The sequence below is a fragment of the Rhinichthys klamathensis genome, unplaced genomic scaffold, assembly GCF_029890125.1.
Source record: "Rhinichthys klamathensis goyatoka isolate OS25496 unplaced genomic scaffold, OSU_Roscu_1.1 h1tg000334l_1, whole genome shotgun sequence".
NCBI lineage: Eukaryota > Metazoa > Chordata > Actinopteri > Cypriniformes > Leuciscidae > Rhinichthys > Rhinichthys klamathensis.
In genome coordinates this window covers 316,070-340,042 of record NW_026606849.1, presented here as the reverse complement: position 1 = coordinate 340,042, position 23,973 = coordinate 316,070, and the positions used below count along the sequence as shown (strand labels likewise).

The following is a 23,973-nucleotide window of genomic DNA, read 5'->3' as shown; positions in this document are numbered from 1 at the left end:
AAGTAATTCAGAAAGCATCTTAACCCTTGAAGAGGTCTTAAGGTCTGAATTGTTAGAGGAGTACGGACGAGGACTTTTAAGAGGCTTAAAGGGTCACTTCACCCATTTGCATTAAGGTTTGTATTGTTAGAAACCCAGTCATATATTATAATGATGGTGGAATTTTGCTTGTTTTTTTTTCTGAGATGGGAGAAAAAAGGAATTAAGTGTTTTACTTGCGTCCTGTCGTGATGTAAATATCGTCATTTTGCGTCACGATAGGACGGAAGATAAATTTCATTGCATATTAAGAAAACTACAGCCTTTAGCTCATTATTATTCAAGGGCGTGGGACCCACTCACCCCACCGGCCTATTACAGATCAGTGGGTGGGACTAAACCTGAAGAAACTAAACTATTAATCCGCCATCTTGCTTGGAAGACAGCAAGCTAAGCTAACAAGCGCTCAAGGAGTTAGATTTACCATAATGCCTGAATTTACGACACACGATATGGAAGACGAGGATTTTGAAAATCTTTTGCTCGAAACTGATGTTCGTGGCTATTTATACGAGCCACAATACAGCGAAGTGTCGGATTGCCGACACGAGCGGGTAGAACGACAGGAGTCCGCCTCAACTCGAGCCAGTCCGGGCTCCTCGTCCGCGACAGGCAGGTCTTCTGCATCTGCTGCAGAAGCGCCAGCAGCCGCGCCCTGTTCCTCCATCAGCCAAATCAGAAGACCTGCCTGTCACGGACGAGGAGCCCGCACTGGCTCGAGTTGAGGCGGACTCCTGTCGTTCTACCCGCTCGCGTCAGATTGCCAACACGAGCGGGTAGAACGACATGACCAGTCCGCCTCAACTCGAGCCAGTGCGGGCTCCTCGTCCGTGACAGGCAGGTCACGGTCTCGCGTTCTTCTACCCGCTCGTGTCGGCAATCCGACTGAAATATCCAGCTCCAGATTGCCAGTACTGCGGGCACCAGTAAGTTGAGGAAGCTCAGGAGGAACTATTGTTGTTACTATTATATTGTTGAACTTTTATTGTTATCATAATTATTTTTGTTGATATCATTATTGAAATAAATGGTTCACATTTACGTTGTTTTCCTTATTAGTGTTTTATTCCACGTGTATGTTAGATAAATTTGGACGACCAACATTCCATCAGTGGAATTAATGTTACTAACCTACTGTTACCTTACATGATAATAGATAACAAAATAATGGTCATGCCTACATATTTTTATTCTTATTTTGCAAATCCAAATTGCATTACAATGTTCGGACTGAACATTCAACATAAATAGAAACGAGGAGTAATTCAATAATGATTTCGGCAACAAACTAGATTTTTTTTCTGTGAAATGAATTTCAAACTCTGGCGGCACCCAGCCTTGTAGACGGTAGAGTGCTTTCTCTGAATCTGATAGGCGGATACCTCCTCAGCATTGTTCTGGATTAGTGGGAGTGGCTTGCGGAGCTGTGCAATGTGGTGCATTGTGGGAGTTGTGGTTTTCAGTACAAATGCGCCCTAAAGTTACTTTCTGTCTTTACTCGGTCAAGAAGGCACCAAATTCGAAAATTTTATTATATTTCGACTACATATATAATTCATTACATTTATATAGCGCTTTTCTAGGCACTCAAAGCGCTTCACATAGAAGGGGGGATCTCCTCAACCACCACCAATGTGCAGCATCCACTTGGATGATGCGACGGCAGCCATATTGCGCCAGAACGCCCACCGCACACCAGCTTACTGGTGGAGAGGAGACAGAGTGATGAAGCCAATTAGTGTATATGAGGATGATTAGGAGGCCATGATGGACAGAGGCCACTGGGCAAATTTGGCCAGGATGCCGGGGTTACACCCCTACTCTTTCGAAAGACATCCTGGGATTTTTAATGACCACAGAGAGTCAGGACCTCGGTTTAACGTCTCATCCGAAGGACGGATATATGACCCACTTTCAATAAAGATGAATGTTCCCACGGGTGAAATGCTCCTTTAAGAGTTTCTTTAGCAGAGGAGAAAATGGCAGAAAGACGAAGAGGGAGAAGAAATGTGTTGCAGACAATGGATGACAGTGAGTTAATGAGACGCTATAGATGAGATCGTGCAGGGATCATGTTTGTGACTGATCTTATTATCTTATGATCATTCTAAGCCATTTAAATGCCTTATAGGAAATTAACAGCATGGTAAATAAAAAAAGGATTTATATACACACATATAATGTGTGTGTGTGTGTGTGTGTGTGTGTGTGTGTGTGTGTGTGTGTGTGTGTGTGTGTGTGTGTGTGTGTTTGTTTATGTCCATTTTGGGTACATTCACCAGGATACACACCAGTAAACTGAGGACCACCTCAAAAATTGAGGACATTTTGTATGTCCTCATTTGTTTGACTATATAATGGCATTCAGCATACTCTAAAATGGTGTCCAGACTTAAAATCTCACTTGTCCCAAAAAATCAGTTTTAAGTGATTTGTGTATGTGAAGTGTGTATGCCCCCCCACTAAAGTGTGTATAACACAGCGCCCTCTAGGAGTACTGCACTTCCGGAAAAGATACACACTTCGGGGATTCTGACCAATCAGAGCGCAGGAAGCCACTATGAGAGCGGGACTTAATGATCTGACCAATCTGAGGCCATCACGTCATCAACAAAAATGGCGGAGCGGAGGCGACATCATTATTATGAATGAATTGACAGATAATCCACATTCAATAATAGATAAATTCGCAATAATTATTATTTAAATAAAAATAGACTAATTTACCCTGAGCAGCAGGAGCTCTCACGATGTATATGTGCATGTTATTAAACTTTAATCCTCGCAGTTTTGCTCTCGCATCGGAGTCTGCTCTGTGTAACGTTATGTGTGTGTGAAGATCGCGCTGCTGCGCGTCACCGAGACTATACAGCTGTACAGTAACTTACATAGGAGTTTATTAATCATGTAGGAACGAGTTTGAAGCGGGGAAGAGACAGAGACATTACGTCATGTGAATTTACAAAGTACATATTTTCTTCCAAAAGCGGAGGAACAGCTGTTTAAATCTGTCAATATGGATGTGATGATTTATTCATCCAAGTTTGTTTAATAAAAACACACAAGCCACCAAAAGATGTGAAAACATGCTAAATCGCTTGCTTTTATGAGTGATTTTATTTGTTTGAAGTGTTTTCTCCTACTTTGCGTTCTGCCGTTTCCTCTCATAATATCAGTGATTTCCCTGAGCGGCCACCGCCCCTCCCCCACCCCCCGCACGAGCAGGACTCCGTTACCAGTTACCACAGCAACACATTCACTACAGCAAACAAGCTAACTTTTTTCTTTATATATTATATTATATTATATTATATTATATTATATTATATTATATTATATTATATTATATTATATTATATTATATTATATTATATTATATTGAGGAGAGCAGTTACAGCAAACATTATTCTTATTATATTATATTGCATTGTATTATTTTATATTATATAAAGAGGAGAGCAGTTACAGCAAACATTCTCTTTGTAGTATATATTATATTATTTTATATTATATTATATAGAGGAGAGCAGCTGCATGCAACATTCTCATATTATATTATTATATTAATTAAATGTTTACACTAATTACATACGTTTTTTTAAGGCGCTTTGGTGCATTTCTCAAATCACAACTAAAATTCTTGTTCAACCTCCACATCATCTAGTCACTTGTGCACATCATGAAAGCAGTTTATCATTCTTTTGAACAAATTGCAAATGCTTTGGTACATTCATGCAATAAATGTAAGTGTCTGCTGTTTCTTACATTATCAATTGCTTATGTCATGTTGATCAAAATGTATTATACTGGTTCTCTGTTGAATAGTCTTACCCCTCAAAACATATAGGCATTAAATTACTAGTTGTCATAAACTGTCAAACATATTTTCTATACAATTCTATTATACTTTTTTTGTCCTGAATTGCAGATGTGAATTTTGAATTTCACTAATGAAGGGGAATGTAAAGCATTAGATCAATCAATGATCACCAGTTCTCTATAATCGCTCAGAGTGCATCTCATGAAGCTTCCTCTGGAAGCCATATAGACAGAGCACAACACATACACACTCTGAGAATGGAAGAACAACAGGGTAACAGCCGAGAAGAAGAAGAGGAGGAGTAAGGATGTGTGGTGGAAGGATACAGAGGTAAAACAGAGAGATTGTAGGTTTCTGAAGAAATAGGGGCCAATATTGTAGATCATGTTCATGACCTCATGGCCGAGGCGGGTTGAAAGCTGAGCTGAATGTTGGGAGAACAACCGTATGTGTCCTCAAACATTCAAGTCTTTATAGACAGAACATGCGTGTAATCAGACAGTGTTCACTATACTGTACTGTTCACCATAAGCTGTAGACTTACTGTATTACAGTGGAGTCTACTTGCATTTTACATGAGACAGTAAAAATACGTGATAGAGATCCCTTTCCCACTAATTAGATATCTTAAATGATGTTGTGTGCACTTCTGTATTTGTCTTCATTGTTGTACAGCCTTGATGTTAATATTTTGTTGAAAAATTGTTAAGACCCCAGGAAGAATAGCTGCTGCTTAATGGAGTAGCTAATGGGGATCTAAATAATAAACAATAAACAATAAATTCTACAGATAAAGCGTTGTGAATCTAGTTTCGCGTACCTACCCCGAAGTGATAAAATAAAACAAAATTATGTATCAAATTTATAGACAAGTAATTTGTTCAGGCATGGTTTTCTAGGGAAATACAAACCTACGCACATATATTCAAACGCACATAACTATAGAATCAATTCTTAATGCGCATGTGAACGCCATCAGCGTTAATCACAGGTTCACGTTTAAAGTCTGTTTAGAGACATTCATATACATTTTTACCTTGCAGTTACTGTAAATCCGGCCTCTAGTTCATAAACGCCAGAGGAGAACTGGCCCCCACTGAGCCTGGGTTCTCCCAAGGTTTTTTTCTTCTCCATTGGGTCCCTGATGGAGTTTTAGGACACCATCGGGTCACTTGATGGGAGTTTTTCGGTTCCTTGCCACTGTTGCCTTTGGCTTGCTCAGTTGGGAATATTCAAATTAATTAACCAATCATTAATACCATTGATCAGCTCTACCAAACGTGGATGTTTTTCCACTAAGAAACGAACATTGTTATTATGTTTTGATTGATACTGTGAAGCTGCTTTGATGCAATCTATATTGTGAAAAGCGCTATATAAATATACTTGATAGAGACATAATGTAACACACACACATATACAGTATGTGTTTGAATAGTCTGTTCATCGCAATGGCATTGTCATTTTTTAACAGACCAACAGTGTATCTGTGAGTCCAGTCTCATAATGGGTACATGTGTTTATGTGTCATACAGATAATGTGCAGTCTTTTCATTGTCATCAAAATCGTAGCCAGTGTTTACTTCTCAAAATACTGATACAGTTATATTGACAACCATCAAAAGCCTGTAACTTGTTAAAAATCCTTAGTACAATATATATCAATGAACATATCAGTGCCTTGTGTCACAAACAAGAATGTCAAAATGCTGTCATGTAATCCTATTGTGTTCTGCTGTTTGTACGAAATGCACTTTCCTTGTTTGCAAATCTTAAGGATGATTCAAGAAATGTACCAAAGCGACTGATAAGAACTGTTTATAGAGGAGAGCAGTTACAGCATACATTCACTCTCTCTCTCTCTATCTATCTATCGCTCAATATATATATATATATATATATAGCCTATATATATATATTGAGAGATAGATAGATAGAGAGAGAGAGAGAGAGAGAGAGAGGGGGGGGAGGGGGGGACAGAGCAGTTACATATAGTCATACAAAAGAAAAAAAGTGTTTAAAAGAATCATGAATCAAGCTGACACGTTTAAATGTTTGTTTACATAATTATTTTGGACTTAATTTGATTTTAAAAGCCATTGGATCTGCACTAACCCTAACCCTAACCCTAGCTCTGCCTGTGACTGTCAGTCTGACTGAGATCTGCTCACACTGTGATCAGCCGCCCTTCCCCCCAAGCACTGAGACTGATCGCGCGCGCGCCCTTCCCCCACAGCACTGAGAGAGACTGATCGCGCGCGCGCCCTTCCCCCACAGCACTGAGACTGACTGGAGTGACAGAGAGTTGAACTTGTCTCTGGCTGAACTAACAGACTGACAGTTACAGGTAGATAGCTAAGCAGAAGTGCTGCTCAAAAGATCACAAACTGTCGTGGCTATGCGTTTTTAAAGCACTTTTACAAGGTCTATTAGCTTCTCCGCCCTGTAATGTAAAATACCATTAATTTATGAAAGAAATACAAAGAAGATAATGCTGTTAAAGTACTTGTTAAAGTTTAATTTAGAGCCTCGAAATAATCCACACCCATCCCCCATCTTAACTCGAATAAATTGACAACAACACAGACTCCAAAAGTAGAGACATATTATACCAGCTTGAATATCAGCCCGGCTGTGTATTTGCATACATCAGTTTACTATTTTGATTAATAAATGCTATTAGTAGAAAATAAGATGTCTGTTCAAGATATCTAGGTTGCTCATTTTGCATTTTTTGCTCTTTTAAACCTGTGCTTGTTCGGACATGCGCACTGGTTCCTAGTTCGAGTCGGGTGAGTTCGTTTACAAGTGATCATGTGCTCTGTCCACTAGAAAGACTTGATCCACGACAGTTTTTTTTTTTTTTTGAAGAAGAAGAAGAAACACTACTGCGATAAAAAAAAAAAGATTCTTGTCATCAGAGAGTTTTCTATTCGGTCAAATAAATAGTCACAATTGCAACGTGAAATCCAAATACGTAACTACGTCATTTACGCACGTCTGCGACAGTGGATGTATTTTCCCGGGAAATGCAGACACGTGACAATGGGACGCGAAACAGTCAGACGACAGCCCTCCACCCTCCACCACGCAGGAAAGGTGAGATGAAGTCTTGTCCTGAAAATGCATGATAACTAAATACATTGTGAAATATGAAAGTTAGTAAGATGTATGTTTATTTTAGTGGTTTAATTATTTTTTGCTTAGGGTTTTATTTACTTCTCGATTGTATTTTATTTGTTTCTCATTTGATAATTTGTTGCAATAAGGAAAAAAGTATATTGCCTACTTGTAGGCATTGACCAGTAAATATAATTTTGTTATTTCTTATATAATAGTACTTTAGATTCTACAAATTAAAAAAAAAACGAGTCAGTGATAGCCTACTATATCATTGTTTTTCTCAAGTGTTGTCAAATTGCAACTGTGATTTAAAATATTAATTATATATTTTTATATCATTATTATTTGATATATTTTTAATTTTATGTAATACAATATTTGCCCAAAAATCTTTTTTTCAGTGGAATGTTTTTTTCTAGATTTATTATTTATCTTTTTTTATCTTTTTTTGCCCAATGATGGTACATAGACACTTTATAGTATTTTTATTGTGTGTTTCAATGTCCAAAGCAGACAAAAAGCACATTAGAAATAGTCCATATAAATCTAGCTGGTTATTGACTGAAAATATCCTGTATGCTGTAGCTAATCAATATAGTAGATTCATGTCAATTGTGGTCACAAGACACACAAGAACCAATGTTTTTTGGCATCATTGACATTGCCTTTTTTTAATCTAAATTCCTGTTGTAGACTGGTCACACGTGCTGTCATTGAATAAAGCTCTGTGATATAATATAAATATATACTTAAGTGTTGAACAGAAAAAACACAACACGTGTTTGGAACAACATGAGGTTCAATTGGAACACTTAACATAATTGTATGTTAATTACGTATGTTTTTGGGTGAACAATTCCAGTAAGATCAACAAGATTTTTTAAATATGCTTGTTTATTTCATTCACATTATATATATATATATATATATATATATATATATATATATATATATATATATATATATATATATATATATATATATATTTTTTTTTCAGTCATTTCAAGAAAGTAAGTCGCCATGCTGGGAAATAAAAGACGTAAGAAACCTCTGCAGGACGCTGAGCATCACATTACCTGTGAAACCGACAAGCCTGAGCTTCAAGAGCAGTTCATCAGCAAATATAAAGGCAAGTATTTATGAATAAGCAGTAATAACGTTACTCTACAAAACTGATAATTTAATATATCCTCCTGAGACCCAGAAAAAAAAAGTTTTTTGAATTTAGTTTTTTTCCATGTCATCACACTGTTTAGAGCACAATAAACAAATGGTAAAAAAACACATATATAAAATAATATTTTATTCATACGTTATGCTATGTCCTCTGTAGTGGACGCCAGGACTAAGTTGTTGAAAAAATAAAATGACATGAAATTATATGTATAGGCAAAAACAATGGGATTTTTTTTTCAATCACCAATAAATTTTGGGGTTTCAGGATTTTTTCAACCAAAATTTGTATAAAGATTATTCTCAACTATGTTATGAAAGAAATAATGGAATGAATTGATACACCATTTTACTTTTTGCAATATGTGGGTAAAATGGCCATAAATTAATATTCCCATTCAATGCAATGTATCTATACACTGTATCTAATTTGCACATTAATGTGTTCTTGGAGCAACATTTAATGAAAAAAGAAGTGTAACAATTGGAGTAATTATTGGCAACATTTTAATAATATCATCTAATATTTCATAGGAATATTGATGTATAATTTATCTCCATATTCACTTGTTGTGTCTCCCAGAATGCCTGATAAACATGGTTTTAGTCCTGATGTCCTCTACAGTGGACACGTTTGAAATCAATGCCCTGTTCTTTAACAGAAAGTATTTTTTTTATTTGAAACCCCTTAACATTTTCCTGAGATGTTGTTTTATGAAATACAATTAGAAAAAGTAGTCCAATTTAAATATAATTACAATATATTATCATATTTCCATAAGAATGCTACATTTGATCACTAAATTAATGTCAGACATTTTTAAAGACCAAGGAGAAGTTGTTTTCATGGTGAAACCTCCAAACATTTGGTATCTCTGAAAAGTCCTGAATGTGCTCTTTACAGGACACCCAGGTTGTGTCATGTGACATGTATGATGTCAGAGAAATTCACTAAAATATAATGTCCACTACAGTGGACAAAAGTCTATTCTTGGGTCCCAGGAGGATATAATTTATTTTTATTGTGCAGTCAAGATTTCTGAATAGAGTTCTGCAGGCATTAGCCCGAAAACAAAAACAGTTGCATTTTTGCATTTCTGGTTCCATCAACCCAAAGTCAGTGTTTATTTGCGCATTCTTAGCCCAATTATGCACAATAAGCCCATAGTGCGTGTGGTCATGTAAACGCAGACTAAGGTCATCATAAACGGCATAAGCATAAACCAATCGACACCGCTAGATTTTTGCCCCTTATTCCAGATTTGCCCAGCATGTAAACACATTAACCTGCGTTCTGTGGCTTATTGAAGTGAGCATGTGTGACTGGAAAGTGTCCTTATTGTGGATTTAAGCACATCCAGACAGAGCGAGCGTTTTCTTGACCCAAGAACATCTTAAAAAGTGTTCTCAAAAAGTGTTCTCATCTCATGCAGAAGTGGTACAGTCAAAATCCTACTAAAACTTCTTTGTCATTGTGGAGAGTGCAGTGCATGGTTGCATAGCAACAACAGACGCCACGGGAAAATCAGACTGTTATTTTACTATTAATAATAAAATATAAGCTAATATGCATTAACACTAGGACTCCCAGAATTCTATAACTACTATAATGGCCATAGCAGTCATTCTGACTGCTCATACATTATTTGCATATCATTTCAAAAAGCTATATCAAATCTAAGAATAAATGGATCTGTTATGTTAGGATAGGTAATAATAAACATCAGAACACTACATTTTAATTATGATGTATGTAAAATTGTATTAGTTAACCAACAACCACTCAGCCTCATCAAGGCTCTGAAGCATGGCTAAAGCCTCTGTGGCAGTCATTCTTCTTGCTGACATTGTTCTGATATTCTCTTTTCAATATTTCAATTTGGTTTTAGCTCGAAGCTAAAGCTAGATTTCAGCTTTGCAATAGACTAAACAAACAACAAGAGAAATTGTTGCTAGTCAACGGTGATGCATCTTCAAGAGCAGGAAAAAGGAGCAACCGACACACGGTCTGTAATGCATACGGTCAGTATGACTGTTATGACCATTCAAGGTAGAAATACTCAAAACTCAGTCTTTTGTGTCTTGTAATTTTAATAAAATAACAATGATAGAATAAAATATAGACACATTTAGGAAAAGTCAGGGTCCTATAGTTACATGGGTTTTATTTCAACAAAGTTATTACATTGCAAAATTTTAAAACAGTCAAAATGACTGCCTTGGGAGTTCTAGTGTTAATGTACATGTCAAGTAATTTGTCTTTTTTTACTCGTATATTTCAGCCTTTAAATCATTTTTATAAAAAGAATGAGGTTTATCTTTTTATAAAACCTTTTTTGTCAACTTTATCCGAATTTAATTTTACTATATGTGCCTATAGGGGTGGGCCGGGGATGGCAGGGGTTGGTGGCAATGTAAGTTTCTGGATATTTTCCATAAGAAAATTTGCGGGGCGAGGGCTTCGATTACCTCTCTCTTTTTGGACCATACATGTGTTTGCATCCCTGCATATGCGCGAGGGAGGGAGAGAGAAAGCAAGACAGTTTGAAGGCGCGCGCGCGGCCGGGGCTCTGCTCGTTCTTTCAGTAACATGCGCCCTGTCACACTCATCTACATCACTCACCGATCAAATAAGGCTTTGGCGGCAGGGGCGTGTCTAGAAGGGGGGCACGGGGTGGCACTGGCCCCCCTGGAATATGATTGACCCCCCCCTGGTGCCCCCCCAACATCATTGGGCTAGATTTACTGTCAACCTGACAATGCCCAACGCCATTGGATCAGAGCGCTGTCAATCACTGCTTGATTTGCGATTCGCAAAGCGAAATCACAGGTCCGCGTTTTTAAAACAGTAGGAGAGAGAGAGAGAGATACCTCGACACGTCATTGTAAATATTGCACCGTATGTTAGTCTGATTACTTTCATGTGTGACTGATCAAGCCAGTACCGTTAGATCAGCTAACGTAATTTCGGCAGACTGAATAGAGATTCCGCGGCAGCGCACGACCACATAAATATAAAATAGATAATTTTTATAGATTTTTAATAGATTACTCTATCTGTTGTTTTAAAGACTAAAGGCACAATAATCTTTTTCCAAAAAAGTCGTGCCGTGGTGAACATTAAAATGTGAGAATGTTAACTAACACCATAGGTACATGCAACTCTGTGTAATTTAGATACTTAATGGGTTTTTGTTTATTTATACACCGCAACAGGACATCCAAGATTTCTTTAAGAAATCATTTTAGAGACCGATTTCATGCAGAGAACGTTCACCGACACTCACACACACATTCAATGTTTGTGTTGAGAATAATGCATGTTAGATGACTAATTAATGCCTAGGTGATGTTTTTTTTATTTATAAGAACAAAACTGTGTGGTCCAATCCATGTTAAATACAAAATGATTTTCAGGCTCTTGTTCAGTGCCACATTTAATACCATCTATATTAGGGCACTGGGCATTGCAAAGATTTTTTAATTCGTGTTTAATATTTTCTAAACAAGTATTTATTTCTAGTTGAATTTTCTAGCTGATTTCCCATGGGCCCCCCTGACTGGTCCTTGGTCCACCCTGTGGCCCCCCCATTTATAAAATCCTAGAATCACCCCTGTTTGGCGGGGCAAATAAACTGCATCCAACTGCTTTCCCTGACGCCTGGATCGTTCGGTGGCGTATTCAAACATGTTGTTTGTCCGCAGCCAGGAACAGCACGTCTGCGTGGCATCGCAATCTTCTTGTAAACAGACCCACTCGCTGCATGACAACGCATGCGATGATGCGAAATGAGGCATAGTTGTCTTGTGCTGGAGGCGGTCATATGCAAACGACTGGTACGTCACTTCGTACCGTGACGTCACCTCGTACCATGGATCCACAACGAGCTGTATTTAGAGCTTGATTAAATAAATGCTTCGTTTATAATGGGGGGGGGGGGGGGGGGGACATCTTAAGCTATTAAACTTGCAGGAAGTTTTAATAGTACATAGATCTCTTATATACCAAAAGATCAAGGCAAATTTGGTCTCATGTCATGACCCCTTTAAAAGTATAATGTAAAGTATAAAAAGCAAAGCATACTTTGAGATTAGCCTGGCTATTGACTATTTTCCTACAGTAATTTCCCTTTTACATCATATAATGTACATCATATGGTTGAGAACTTTTAGTAATAATCAAAATAATAGTTGACATTAAAGAAACTGCTGCTAATAAATTTCTCCTCTTCAGGGCGTGGAGTTTTCACCACTGGAGCTTTCCTCAGAGGGGATTTTGTTCTTGAATACAGAGGTGAACTTCTGAGTTCAGAGGAGAGTCTTGCTCGAACTGAACACTACACTGAAGCTGAGAACACGTTCCTGTTTGATTTTCAGTGGCATGGCAGAAATTGGTGGTGAGTAAAGAACTGTTGGATTGATGTAGTAGTGATGATAAAATATCTGGAACTGTAAAATACTCAGGGTGTGTTCATGCCTGTAGTTCTGTTCGCTTGGTTCGTTTGGTCCGGGTCTGCTTAGTGTTCAGATTGGCATTTCTATCGTCAAACCTGTTATGCTTGACCAGTTTGTCCTTTTTAGGGTCACATCTTCCTGTTTTTGGTTCGTTTATATGTCTCTGGTCCATGTTATGCTCATATTTCATTCAAACCGCACCAGAGTTTTTCTCTGTATTCCCTAAAGAGAACAAAATGGTTAAAGGGATAGTTCAGGATTTAGCATTAAGCTTTGTATTAGTAGAAAACCTGTAGTATTTTCGAATTACCATGCTTTCCACCCTCATATCCCCCTGAGACGAGAGATTTATGTATTTTTTGTCTGGAAAAAATCCTCCGATGAAGCAAAATTCGTCATTTTGCGTCATCGGAGGATTTTTTGGCCAGAGGCTAAAGACTACAGCCAGTAGTAGGGGCTGTCCCGCATGTCCTCAACCCGCCCATAGAGTGTGGGATCTCACTCACAGAATGTACACATAGTGTCGGACATCTTTTTCTGGAAGCTAAGCTAGCAGGCTCTTGTTCTGTGGCGAAAGCTGAGTAGTAGGGGTTACCATCCTCTTTATCCCGGACATGTCCGGCCGTCGATGTCCGGGATTCAGCTTTTGCTTTCTGCAGTCGCCATTCATTGTTTACATGCACACCTTTTGTTTCAATCTAACTGAATTCATTCCGATTGGTGAATCTGAATGTAGTATTTACATGAAAGCTAAACAAGTGATCGGTTGATGTGCATTTTAACATTGCTAAGAAAATTTCGTCTCACAGGTGTCGCTCATCAGTAATCACGCCACCGGCCTCGCGCCGTTCTCCCGCGGCCCTCACTCGTCCTGCTCGCCACAGTAAACATGACTCGTGCCGTTCTCCCGCGGCCCTCACTCGTCCTGCTCGCCACAGTAAACATGACTCGTGCCGTTCTCCCACGGCCCTCACTCGTCCTGCTCGCCACAGTAAACATGACTCGTGTCGTTCTCCCACGGCCCTCACTCGTCCTGCTCGCCACAGTAAACATGACTCACGCCGTTCTCCCACGGCCCTCACTCGTCCTGCTCGCCACAGTAAACATGACTCGTGTCGTTCTCCCACGGCCCTCACTCGTCCTGCTCGCCACAGTAAACATGACTCGTGTCGTTCTCCCACGGCCCTCACTCGTCCTGCTCGCCACAGTAAACATGACTCGTGTCGTTCTCCCACGGCCCTCACTCGTCCTGCTCGCCACAGTAAACATGACTCGTGTCGTTCTCCCGCGGCCCTCACTCGTCCTGCTCGCCACAGTAAACATGACTCGCGCCGTTCTCCCGCGGCCCTCACTCGTCCTGCTCGCCACAGTAAACATGACTCGCGCCGTTCTCCAGCGGCCCTCACTCGTCCTGCTCGCCACAGTAAACATGACTCACGCCGTTCTCCCGCGGCCCTCACTCGTCCTGCTCGCCACAGTAAACATGACTCGTGTCGTTCTCCCACGGCCCTCACTCGTCCTGCTCGCCACAGTAAACATGACTCACGCCGTTCTCCCGCGGCCCTCACTCGTCCTGCTCGCCACAGTAAACATGACTCGTGCCGTTCTCCCGCGGCCCTCACTCGTCCTGCTCGCCACAGTAAACATGACTCGCGCCGTTCTCCCGCGGCCCTCACTCGTCCTGCTCGCCACAGTAAACATGACTCGTGCCGTTCTCCCGCGGCCCTCACTCGTCCTGCTCGCCACAGTAAACATGACTCGTGCCGTTCTCCCGCGGCCCTCACTCGTCCTGCTCGCCACAGTAAACATGACTCGTGCCGTTCTCCCGCGGCCCTCACTCGTCCTGCTCGCCACAGTAAACATGACTCGTGTCGTTCTCCCGCGGCCCTCACTCGTCCTGCTCGCCACAGTAAACATGACTCGTGTCGTTCTCCCGCGGCCCTCACTCGTCCTGCTCGCCACAGTAAACATGACTCGTGTCGTTCTCCCGCGGCCCTCACTCGTCCTGCTCGCCACAGTAAACATGACTCATGTCATTCTCCCGCGGCCCTCACTCGTCCTGCTCGCCACAGTAAACATGACTCGTGTCGTTCTCCCGCGGCCCTCACTCGTCCTGCTCGCCACAGTAAACATGACTCGTGTCGTTCTCCGGCGGTCCTCACTCGTCCTGCTCGTCACAGTAAACATGACTCGTGTCGTTCTCCCACGGCCCTCACTCGTCCTGCTCGTCACAGTAAACATGACTCGTGTCGTTCTCCCGCGGCCCTCACTCGTCCTGCTCGCCACAGTAAACATGACTTGTGTCGTTCTCCCACGGCCCTCACTCGTCCTGCTCGTCACAGTAAACATGACTCGTGTCGTTCTCCTGCGGCCCTCACTCGTCCTGCTCGCCACAGTAAACATGACTCATGTCGTTCTCCCGCCGCCCTCACTCGTCCTGCTCGCCACAGTAAACATGACTCGTGTCGTTCTCCCGCGGCCCTCACTCGTCCTGCTCGCCACAGTAAACATGACTCATGTCGTTCTCCCGCGGCCCTCACTCGTCCTGCTCGCCACAGTAAACATGACTCGTGTCGTTCTCCCGCCGCCCTCACTCGTCCTGCTCGCCACAGTAAACATGACTCGTGTCGTTCTCCCGCCGCCCTCACTCGTCCTGCTCGCCACAGTAAACATGACTCGTGTCGTTCTCCCGCGGCCCTCACTCGTCCTGCTCGCCACAGTAAACATGACTCGTGTCGTTCTCCCACGGCCCTCACTCGTCCTGCTCGCCACAGTAAACATGACTCGCGCTGTTCTCCCGCCGCCCTCACTCGTCCTGCTCGCCACAGTAAACATGACTCATGTCGTTCTCCCGCGGCCCTCACTCGTCCTGCTCGCCACAGTAAACATGACTCATGTCGTTCTCCCGCGGCCCTCACTCGTCCTGCTCGCCACAGTAAACATGACTCGAGCCGTTCTCCCGCGGCCCTCACTCGTCCTGCTCGCCACAGTAAACATGACTCGTGCCGTTCTCCCGCGGCCCTCACTCGTCCTGCTCGCCACAGTAAACATGACTCGCGCGTTCTCCCGCGGCCCTCACTCGTCCTGCTCGCCACAGTAAACATGACTCGCGCGTTCTCCCGCGGCCCTCACTCGTCCTGCTCGCCACAGTAAACATGACTCGCGCGTTCTCCCGCGGCCCTCACTCGTCCTGCTCGCCACAGTAAACATGACTCATGTCGTTCTCCTGCGGCCCTCACTCGTCCTGCTCGCCACAGTAAACATGACTCGTGTCGTTCTCCCGCGGCCCTCACTCGTCCTGCTCGCCACAGTAAACATGACTCGCGCGTTCTCCCGCGGCCCTCACTCGTCCTGCTCGCCACAGTAAACATGACTCGCGCGTTCTCCCGCGGCCCTCACTCGTCCTGCTCGCCACAGTAAACATGACTCGTGTCGTTCTCCCGCGGCCCTCACTCGTCCTGCTCGCCACAGTAAACATGACTCGTGCCGTTCTCCCGCGGCCCTCACTCGTCCTGCTCGCCACAGTAAACATGACTCGCGCGTTCTCCCGCGGCCCTCACTCGTCCTGCTCGCCACAGTAAACATGACTCGCGTCGTTCTCCCGCGGCCCTCACTCGTCCTGCTCGCCACAGTAAACATGACTCGCGCGTTCTCCCGCGGCCCTCACTCGTCCTGCTCGCCACAGTAAACATGATTCGTGCCGTTCTCCCGCGGCCCTCACTCGTCCTGCTCGCCACAGTAAACATGACTCGTGTCGTTCTCCCGCGGCCCTCACTCGTCCTGCTCGCCACAGTAAACATGACTCGTGTCGTTCTCCCGCGGCCCTCACTCGTCCTGCTCGCCACAGTAAACATGACTCGTGTCGTTCTCCCGCGGCCCTCACTCGTCCTGCTCGCCACAGTAAACATAATGAATGGTGACTGTAGAACGCAAAAGCCGAATCCCGAACATTTTGGGCGATCTCAAAACACATTTTCGAACTCACTAGTAGCCTATACTTGTTGTTTAACTACTGTGCTCTGTTACCGGTAGGCGTGGCCTCCTAGGGCAGCGAAGCAAGTGCATTCTGGGAGTTGTTGTCTTTCATCCACATAAGCCAAAAATACATTTTCTGGCTTTTCTCAGTCTACAGTAGAAAGCTCCAAATTCAAAAATAATTTCACATTTCTTCTACATAAATGACCCATTTTAAATACATATTCATCTTCGCAGAGGTGAAGTATCCCTTTAATTTGAGATGGCTTTATCTGAGAGCTGAGAGGATGTTGCAGTACACTATCATATATATCAGTGGTTTTCAGACCCTCTCTGCAGATTCTGTATGTCTCCTTCACCAGACACACTCAGTTGAGTTCATAGAGCCGTGTTCTGATGATAAACTCCTCATCTGAATCAGCTGGATTAAAACACGAGACATACAGCATATGCAGAGCGGTGGGTTCCCAGGACTGGGGTTCAGAACCACTTATAGAAAATAACTGTACATTTCTATCATGTATACTAAGATTACAAGTATTGAGTGATAATTGGATGTCTTTATAGCATGGATGCATCTAAAGAAGACTGGTTGTCCTTGGGAAGACTTGTAAACGATCAGACCAGAAATCCTACTTGCAAAATGAGAACCGTTGAAGTGAGCAGAAAACCTCACCTGTGTCTCTTTGCTGTACGAGACATTCTACCAGGAGAAGAAATCACTTACAATTATGGAGACTCAGATTGGCCATGGCGAGTCAAGGTACTATCAAGAAAATGCTAAAGAGATTGATCAGTAATTCATGATAATCTTTTACTGTCATTCTGATTAGTTACCATGTGATTGTGGTCTCATATTTCTGAAGCCTTTAAATCAAGCATCAGCAGAATCCACTGATAAAAAGCCAGCCAGCAGTTTGGGCCCGCAGAAATCGGTAGGTCCACTTTAAAACATCTGTATCATTATATTATTGACTATTTCAGCTTAGAGATGTGTGTGAAAGAAATGATAGTTAAAGTGTAGGACAGCTAGAGAAATGAACATAAACAAGTTTTTCTGTCCTTCACAAATATTTCCTGCTTTCTTAGCCCCATTGTGCAGCTTCTCTTCCCTTTCCTGAATTGGACAAGGTGAACAGCAATGGTCCACATAAGCTGTCAGGCAAAGCAAGAACGGTAACCATCTCATACATGCAGCAGCGATCTACTGATGTTTACTGCCAGCTAGTTAAAAGTGCAGTCAGTGATTTCTGATAAACACTGTTGATATTTAAAATCGACAGCCAAACAAACACACACCTCCCTTCATTGCTCCGCCCCCAAAATAATGAACAACACAGGCAACCAGTTGACTACAGGTGCATATCCACTTCATCCAGCACACGTGTGTAATAGTTGTGGCACGTTCGGATCATTTTACTGACTTGGATCTTTGAAACTCGTTCATCAAAATTAACAAATCTTTTTTCGAAAACCTTTTGTTCATTTCAGTAGAATGTATTTAAAATGGTAGCCAAATTCCCCAAACACATCAAATGTTGATCGCATTTAGAATAAGAAAAAAAGTGCGATGCAAGGAAAAGGCCAAATTATGAGAGACGGAAATGATTCATTAATTTATTTGGGTCTTCAGGCTATGCAGTCTGTTAGTTACCTCACCTCCCGATCTAAGCCGTTCGTTCATCCTGTGACATCCTCATAAACTTAACTTTGCAGTCTGTAGTACCGGATACGTACACGTTTCGAGTCTATCGACTTCGGGTTCAAGTCATTCGTTCATCACGTGGCAGCCCCATTGAGCTATGCAGTCAATACTGGATGCAGAATTGATTAGTTCATATTTTGAGTCTTCGAGGACTTGAGAGGTGAACTAATCATTTATCTTTCCAGTACTGACAGCATAGCCTCAATGGGACTGATGGGAAGAACGAAGGACCCAAAGACTCGAGTGATTTAACTAATCATTTCTGTTTCCAGTACAGAACCTATAGGATGTTGTGTGTGCGCAGTCAACACAAAATTAAAGAATCACTCTCTGAGACAACTCAGTAGTCACGAGTCATTAAAGATTCTTCAAAATGTCTATCACACAAACAAGCCCCCCCGTTGGACCCCATTGAAGTCACTATATGGAGAAACACCTGGAGTGTGTTCCTCAAAAACCTTCATTTCTTTTACACTGAAGAAAGAAAGACATGAACATCTTAGATGGTGTGATGATGGCGAGTAAATTATCAGGAAATTTTAATTCTGAAGTGAACTAATCATTTAAGTAGTTATTGGTTCAGAGTTTTAATGTCTGAACCAGTGTAACTATTAATTTGACTATTGTCACAATTTTGTTGTTTTTTATTTTATTAATGATCTTTGCTTTGAAGTGTGCAAAACACGTTTCTTTATTTTTTGTTTACCCCTACAGTGTGTTTGTTTTGTTTTATATGGGTGCCACAGTTTTCAATATTTTTAATGTCATTTTATTCTTGTTTAAGCTAAATATCTCTTTATATATCTGCAGAAGCGGTTTCAATCAAGACTGTTACAGTCATCCTCAGTCGCATCCACATCTGGTGCACCCTCTTCATCAGCACCCTGTGCTGTGTCCACCTCTATAATGGCCTCATCAACCTCATGCCCTCCTGCCCTGTCCTCATCAACATCAACACCTCCCACGTCACCTTCATCATCCTCGCCTGTGCAGCCTTCATCATCCTCGCCTGTGCAGCCTTCATCATCCTCGCCTGTGCAGCCTTCATCATCCTCGCCTGTGCAGCCTTCATCAGCCTCGCCTGGGCAGCCTTCATCATCCTCGCCTGTGCAGCCTTCATCAGCCTCGCCTGGGCAGCCTTCATCATCCTCGCCTGTGCAGCCTTCATCATCCTCGCCTGTGCAGCCTTCATCAGCCTCGCCTGGGCAGCCTTCATCAGCCTTGCCTGGGCAGCCTTCATCATCCTCGCCTGGGCAGCCTTCATCAGCCTCGCCTGTGCAGCCTTCATCATCCTCGCCTGTGCAGCCTTCATCAGCCTCGCCTGGGCAGCCTTCATCATCCTCGCCTGTGCAGCCTTCATCAGCCTCGTCTGTGCAGCCTTCATCAGCCTCGCCTGGGCAGCCTTCATCATCCTCGCCTAGGCAGCCTTCATCAGCCTCGCCTGTGCAGCCTTCATCAGCCTCGCCTGGGCAGCCTTCATCAGCCTCGCCTGGGCAGCCTTCATCATCCTCGCCTGTGCAGCCTTCATCATCCTCGTCTGTGCAGCCTTCATCAGCCTCGCCTGTGCAGCCTTCATCAGCCTCGCCTGTGCAGCCTTCATCAGCCTCGCCTGGGCAGCCTTCATCAGCCTGGCCTGGGCAGCCTTCATCATCCTCGCCTGTGCAGCCTTCATCAGCCTCGTCTGTGCAGCCTTCATCAGCCTCGCCTGGGCAGCCTTCATCAGCCTCGCCTGGGCAGCCTTCATCAGCCTGGCCTGGGCAGCCTTCATCATCCTCGCCTGGGCAGCCTTCATCAGCCTCGCCTGGGCAGCCTTCATCAGCCTCGCCTGGGCAGCCTTCATCAGCCTCGCCTGGGCAGCCTTCATCAGCCTCGCCTGGGCAGCCTTCATCAGCCTCGCCTGGGCAGCCTTCATCAGCCTGGCCTGGGCAGCCTTCATCAGCCTCGCCTGTGCAGCCTTCATCATCCTCGCCTGTGCAGCCTTCATCAGCCTCGCCTGGGCAGCCTTCATCAGCCTCGCCTGGGCAGCCTTCATCAGCCTGGCCTGGGCAGCCTTCATCAGCCTGGCCTGGGCAGCCTTCATCATCCTCGCCTGTGCAGCCTTCATCATCCTCACCTGGGCAGCCTTCATCAGCCTCGCCTGGGCAGCCTTCATCAGCCTGGCCTGGGCAGCCTTCATCAGCCTGGCCTGTGCAGCCTTCATCAGCCTCGCCTGTGCAGCCTTCATCAGCCTCGCCTGTGCAGCCTTCATCATCCTCGCCTGTGCAGCCTTCATCATCCTCGCCTGGGCAGCCTTCATCATCCTCGCCTGTGCAGCCCTCATCGCCTTATGCGCAGCATTCATCATCCTCATCCTCGCCTGCTCCACCCTTATCTTCACCTTGTGCTGTGTCAACACCAGTGGTTCACTCATCACAGGTGTCTGAGACACTCTCATGGGAGGTGGGTAGATTCATTTGCTGAATTATTGGGATGGTCGGGGTGTATTGCACTGGTAGAACTAACAATAGATTATATGAAATTATATATCATTTATATTGGTTTGTATTCATCCTCTTCCAGATATCCTCTTTAAGGCCATCAAGAAAAAGACAGGTATGTGACTTGCCATGTGATACTTTATATGCAATTTTTTTTGCATAATTATGAATTGGCTTGCATAATAGTATCCGCAATATGATGAAACGTAATGTTACAGCAACCACTGCCTTGAGTAAGTGTTAAATTCTCTCATTCAGTATTCCGGAAGTTCCGTCTGTGACACAGACTACAGCGATGTCACAGACTACAGCGATGTTGACTACATACCAAAAATCAGCTCCGATGAATCGGATGGTAGTTCTTCTGGACATGACATGGTCAAAAGTGCTTTGATACATCCAACATCTCCCAACGAGGCAGGTAGTTCATCTGATCAATTTATGACCGCACCATCACCAAAAAAGATGAAATGCCAATCTAAAGAGACAAACACCTTGTCTGGTGAAAAGACTTTTATTCAGTCAATGCCATCACCAAAGCAGGAACGCAAGGCGTACAACAAGAAGCAGTATTGCCTTTATTGCTCTAAGCCATATTCAAAAATGGCAAGACACCTTGAATTTGTCCATCGCAACGAAGTGGGGGTTGTAAAGGCAATAGCATTTCCAAAACATTCCAAAGAAAGACAAGTCCAGTTAAACCTCCTTAGAAAAAGGGGCAACTTTGCCCACAACACAGATGTGGTGAGACAAGGACATGGGGAGATGATTGCCTGCTACCGTCCAAAAAATAGACAAAGAGCCAAAGAATTTATTCACTGCATTTACTGCCAAGGGCTTTACAACAAGCATAGCCTTTGGAAGCATATCAAAAACTGTCCCCTGAAACCTAAAGAGGATGATGCCCAGGGCAGGAAAAGAGTTCGATCTCTGTGTGCTTTAAACACACCAGTTGGCTTAGAAGTGAGCAAAGGTTTCAAGAAAATACTGTCCTTTATGAACTATGATGAAGTTTCGCGTGTAGTTCATACTGACAGATGCATCATGCAGCTGGGGGAGCACATGTTCAACAGGATGGGGTCTGATGTGACCAAACATGACTACATCAGACAGAAGATGAGAGAAGTAGGCAGACTTCTTCTTGAAGCAAGGAAGATTACCCCACTGAGAACAATGGTAGACTTCTTCATACCAGCAAACTTCAAACATGTCATAGCAGCTGTTAAAGTTTTATGTGGCTACAATGAAGAGAAAAACTCCTACCGCATTCCTTCTTTAGCTCTCAAACTTGGGCATTCTTTAAACAAGGTCTGTAGCATTGTTGAGAGCAATGCCATGATGTATGGAGATCATGATCGTGCTGAATGCGCCCGAGACTTCAGGAAAATACACCAGGCAAGGTGGAATGAGTACATTTCTGCTGGTGCTATAACTACATTGAAAGAAGCCCAGTGGAACACACCACAGATCATTCCTTTCACTCAGGATGTCAAAGTCCTGCACACACATCTTGAAAAGAAACACGATGGGCTCCTAAGTAAGCTCAGAACTTGCCCTTCTGCTGACAGCTACTCTGCTCTAGCCAAGGTCACACTGTCCCAGGTCATCCTGTTCAACCGAAGGAGAGAAGGTGAGGTATCCCGGATGCTTTTGTCAGCTTTTAAAAGTAGGGATTCTTCTGAGCTACACAAAGACATTGCCATCTGTCTGTCTGAGTTTGAGAGGAAGCTGTGTCTGCACTTCACAAGAGTTGAGATCCGGGGTAAACGAGGCAGAAAGGTTCCTGTGCTCCTCAAGCCTTCCATGGTTTCTGCCATGGAGCTGCTCGTTGAAACGCGGGAGCTTTGTGGTGTTCCAGCAGAGAATCCCTTTATGTTTGCCAGATGTGGAGCAATGTCAGCCTACAGAGGTGGAGAGTGCATCAACAAAGCTGCTTGCGAATGTGGCATAAAGAACCCTGAAGCACTGTCATCAACTAGGCTCAGGAAACACATAGCAACCATGTCTAAAATTCTTAACCTTGATGAGAATGAAGCAGACCAACTGGCTGATTTCCTTGGTCACGATATCAGAATCCACAGACAGTATTACCGGTTACCAGAGGGAACACTGCAGCTGGCAAAAATGAGTAAAGTCCTAATGGCCATGGAGAAAGGAACACTGTCTGACTACAAAGGAAAGAAACTTGATGACATTGAAATTGACCCAAATGGTATGAGTATATTTAGTCTGTGTGTATCTGTGCTGTACTTATTTGCAAAACACATCATGTCACAGATACTAAGTATAAGCAATATAGTGTTAATTTTATTGTCATTTAATTATTTAGAGCAACTTGAGGCCCAAGGTGATTCCATGTCAAGTGATGAGGAGGACTACAGTGACCTATCTCAGACAACAGCACCAGCAGAGACTGATCGACCTGTTCAACCTGTTCAATCTGATCAACCTGTTCAACCTGTTCAATCTGATCAATCTGTTTCACAGGTGGATCAATGTAAGAAAAATCTCTAAACTGCACAAACAACAATAATCAAATAAACATGAATTAGCTCCAAGCAGCAATATCCAGCCAAATTCAAATAATCAACACATGAGGACACAATCTTGATTTGGTCTTTACTCACCGATTTAGTTGTAATGAGAATTTACTTTTTAACTATTTCATAGGTTCTTCACACGCTCCAAAAAAGAAATGGGAGGACAGTGAGGTAAAAGCAGTAGAGAGACACATGATGAAGTTCATCAAGACATGCAAAGTTCCTGGTAAGCAAGACTGTGAAAGATGCATTCACGCAGAGCCAGAAGCTTTGAAGCAGCGAACATGGACTGGTGTGAAAAATTATGTGCGGAACAGGATCACGACTCTTAAAAGAAAGGGTGGTTTGTAGGGAGCCATCAACACTTCAACACTTTGCATATTATGCTCTTTTTGTAAGAAATTGAGCTTAATTAAAAGAAATGAGGATAAAGGTGTAGAAATATTCTGAGGATGGAATGAAACAGAATATAAAGTGAAAAGTTAGAGTATAAGAAAGCTAATGAAGAAGTAGAGGATAGTAATATAGTCTAATTTAATTTATTCAGTTTTCTTTGTTCAGTTGCAATGAAGTTGGATGGAATGTCATGTTAAACTTTTTGATATTTCTGTTATAGAGGGAGGAGAGAATGTAAAGATGATAAAGTGAAGAGTGATTAGCTGTGTT

The 23,973-nt window shown here is 42.9% G+C and overlaps 2 protein-coding genes across 12 annotated transcripts in view; one reads left to right on the top strand and one right to left on the bottom strand.

The window, feature by feature from the left end:
* Positions 1-23,973, bottom strand: part of camk2d1 (calcium/calmodulin-dependent protein kinase (CaM kinase) II delta 1) — a 381,234-nt gene that overhangs the window by 171,546 nt on the left and 185,715 nt on the right. The window lies entirely within an intron of this gene.
* ank2b (ankyrin 2b, neuronal) overlaps positions 1-23,973 on the top strand; it is a 287,922-nt gene that overhangs the window by 176,206 nt on the left and 87,743 nt on the right. The gene's annotated exons all lie outside the window — the stretch shown is intronic.